Genomic DNA, 3845 nt, shown 5'->3' with positions numbered 1-3845 from the left:
TTTTTTTCTCTTCTTAATCTGTATTTTCATGGAAAACATGAAGTGATGGCACTTAGAATGATTCAAATTGCTTTTCAGAAAAAGAGGAAAAAACTGAAGGTACATTACTCCTCACCCCCTACAGATATGCACACACTAAAACACTCACACATATGTGTGCACTCACACACACCTCTACTCCCAAGACTGAGACAGATCCCCAAATTGGAAGAGACCATGGAGATGGTCCAGTTCAAACAGAGCTCCCTGGTGCACCATTCCTCTCTGGAATGTCATTACAGATGTTTATCAAGCTTTAGTATGATCTTCTAGTGACTGATCCCTCTCCCTTCAAAAAATTTTCTAAATACTTGAAACCAATGTTGTGTGCCTGTAAGCTTTTTTTTTCCACCAAAATATCCCTCTCTAAGATTTTTTGAAATTTAATTATTTTTGGCTGCACTGAGTCTTCATTGCTTTGTGTGGGCTTTCTCTAGTTGTGGTGAGCAGGGTCTACTCTTCCTTGCCATGTGTGGGCTTCTCTTGTTGCAGAGCACAGACTCTAGGGCTCAGGCTTCAGTAGCTGCGGCGTGTGGGCTCACTAGTTGTGAAGCAGGGGCTTAGTTGCTCTGTAGCACCTGGAATCTTCCTGGACCAGGGATCGAACCTATGTTCTGTCCCCTGCGTTAGCAGGTGGATTCTTATCCACTGCACCACCAGGGAAGTCCTCATTAAGACTTTTCATAAGTTACTGGTCTACTAGAAATTGAAAATAATGAAGGAGAGGAAAAACTTTGTCCTTTACCCTCTGGGATTCAGTACCTGGGGTCCTGCAAATTAAACTGACAAAAACAGATTACCAGAGAAAGGATTTATTATGTGTGTATACAGAGACTTTTGCAGAAAAGACGTGAGGTCTCAAACATGCAGTTAGACTCAGTGGCTTAGATACCATTTTAACAAAGTCATAAATGTAGAGAGATAACTAGACAAAGGAAGGAGGGAGTGTCAAATTTTTAGGGGAAGTAGATAGTGGGAAGGTAAGTGTATGGGGAAAGCTGAAGAACTGTACAAAAAAGATCTTCATGACCAAGATGATCATGATGGTGTGATCACTCACTTAGAGCCAGACATCCTGGAATGTGAAGTCAAGTGGGCCTTAGAAAGCATCACTACAAACAAAGCTAGTGGAGATGATGGAATTCCAGTTGAGCTATTTCAAATCCTGAAAGATGATGCTGTGAAAGAGCTGCACTCAGTATGCCAGCAAATTTGGAAAACTCAGCAGTGGCCACAGGACTGGAAAAGGTCAGTTTTCATTCCAATCCCAAAGAAAGGCAATGCCAAAGAATACTCAAACTACCAGACAATTGCACTCATCTCACACGCTAGTAAAGTAATGCTCAAAATTCTCCAAGCCAGGCTTCAGCAGTACGTGAACTGTGAACTTCCAGATGTTCAAGCTGGTTTTAGAAAATGCAGAGGAACCAGAGATCAAATTGCCAACATTCGCTGGATCATGAAAAAAGCAAGAGAGTTCCAGAAAAACATCTATTTCTGCTTTATTGACTATGCCAAAGCCTTTGACTGTGTAGATCACAATAAACTGTGAAAAATTCTGAAAGAGATGAGAATATCAGACCACATGACCTGCCTCTTGAGAAACCTATATGCAGGTCAGGAAGCAACAGTTAGAACTGGATATGGAACAACAGACTGGTTCCAAATAGGAAAAGGAGTATGTCAGGGCTGTATATTGTCACCCTGCTTATTTAACTTATATGCAGAGTACATCATGAGAAACGCTGGGCCGGAAGAAGCACAAGCTGGAATCAAGATTGCCGGGAGAAATATCAATAACCTCAGATATGCAGATGACACCACCCTTATGGCAGAAAGTGAAGAGGAACTAAAAAGCCTCTTGATGAAAGTGAAAGTGGACAGTGAAAAAGTTGGCTTAAAGCTCAACATTCAGAAAACGAAGATCCTGGCCTCTGGTTCCATCACTTCATGGGAAATAGATGGGGAAACAGTGGAAACAGTGTCAGACTTTATTTTGGGGGGCTCCAAATCACTGCAGATGGTTATTGCAGCCATGAAATTAAAAGACACTTACTCCTTGGAAGGAAAGTTATGACCAACCTGGATAGCATATTGAAAATCAGAGACATTACTTTGCCAACAAGGGTCGGTCTAGTCAAGGCTATGGTTTTTCCAATGGTCATGTATGGATGTGAGAGTTGGACTGTGAAGAAAGCTGAGCACTGAAGAATTGATGCTTTTGATCTGTGGTGTTGGAGAAGACTCTTGAGAGTCCCTTGGACTGCAAGGAGATCCAACCAGTCCATTCTAAAGGAGATCGGTCCTGGGTGTTCTTTAGAAGGAATGACGCTAAAGCTGAAACTCCAGTACTTTGGCCACCTCATGCGAAGAGTTGACTCATTGGAAAAGACTCTGATGCTGGGAGGGATTGGGGGCAGAAGGAGAAGGGGATGACAGAGGATGAGATGTCTGGATGGCATCACTGACTCGATGGACGTGAGTCTGAGTGAACTCCGGGAGTGTGTGATGGACAGGGAGGCCCGGCATGCTGCGATTCATGGGGTGCAAAGAGTAGGCCACGACTGAGCGACTGAACTGAACTGAAGTGAATTAAAGATAAGGATAATTTAGCAGAGTTTGTTATGCCAACTGAAGTTGGTGTCTTTTCCATCCATAAGAGTTGTCCCCCTCTTTGTAATATGTGAATTTCCTTTACAAATAGAGATCTATGTTACCTTTACAAAGGGAAATTAATGCCTGGTTTTTAGACAGAAGGCTTCCCAGATGATGCAGTGGTAAAGAATACACCTGCCAATGCAGGAGATGCAAGAGACTCTGGTTTGATTCCTGGGTTGGGAAGATCCCCTGGAATAGGGAATGGCAATCCACTCCATATTCTTGTCTGGAAATTTTCCTGGGAAATTCCATGGACACAGGAGCCTGGTGGGCTACATACAGTCCATAGGGTCACACAGAGTCGAGCACGTTTAGACAGAAACGGGGAAAGGCAGAGAGTTTTTCCTGAGTCTGCTGTTTCTCAGTTTGCCTTCAGTTCAAATTAATCCTTATGATGCCAAAGTGGCATCTTTTGTGTGGCATATTCTAATCCTCCTCATTTAGTAAGAAACTGGGTGGAAGAAGTTCACTAGTATGGCCATCAAATTAAGTCAAGTGAGTAAGTATTCACTGAGCATCAGCCATGGCGAGTGTATTTGTTGGGATGTGGGTGTGCAGAAGTCATGGGTGTCTCTTCTAAAGAGTTTTAGATTCAGAGAGCAGATTAGGAACAAACACTTAAACTTTTCACTTTAAAAAGCCAAAGTACATAAAAATAGCCATTCAAGGGGACAGTAGAAAAGTTTTCTCCAGAACTTGCTGAATGAAATGCCACGAGAGCAAGCAGAGAGGCCAGAAGAAGGACAGATACAAGTGGGTTTTGCATCAGAGACGGATTTTGTGGAAGAGTTCAGGAGTTTGGGTGGAGCCTAAATCTTCTGGTGGCTCAGACAGTAGAGAATCTGCCTGCAGTGCGGGAGACTGGGGTTCCATCCCTGGGTTGGGAAGATCCCCTGACGAAGGCAGTACAGTATTCTTGCCTGGAGAATTCCATGGGCAGAGGAGCCTGACAGGCTACAGTCCATTATAGTCCATGGGGTGCAGAGAGTCAGACATGACTGAGCGATTAAATCAGCAGAACTGATATGATCTTCCCAGAAAAACGATCTGGTCTTCAGAGGAGAAGGGCTCAGAAATAGAAAACATTTTGTGGAGCAGAATCTGGAAAATGAGTTTCTTGCATGTGGATGGTTTGGGAAGGTGAGTTC

This window comes from Bos indicus, chromosome 23 (genome assembly GCF_029378745.1).
Source record: "Bos indicus isolate NIAB-ARS_2022 breed Sahiwal x Tharparkar chromosome 23, NIAB-ARS_B.indTharparkar_mat_pri_1.0, whole genome shotgun sequence".
Taxonomy (NCBI): domain Eukaryota; kingdom Metazoa; phylum Chordata; class Mammalia; order Artiodactyla; family Bovidae; genus Bos; species Bos indicus.
Note: the sequence above shows the minus strand (reverse complement) of the source record.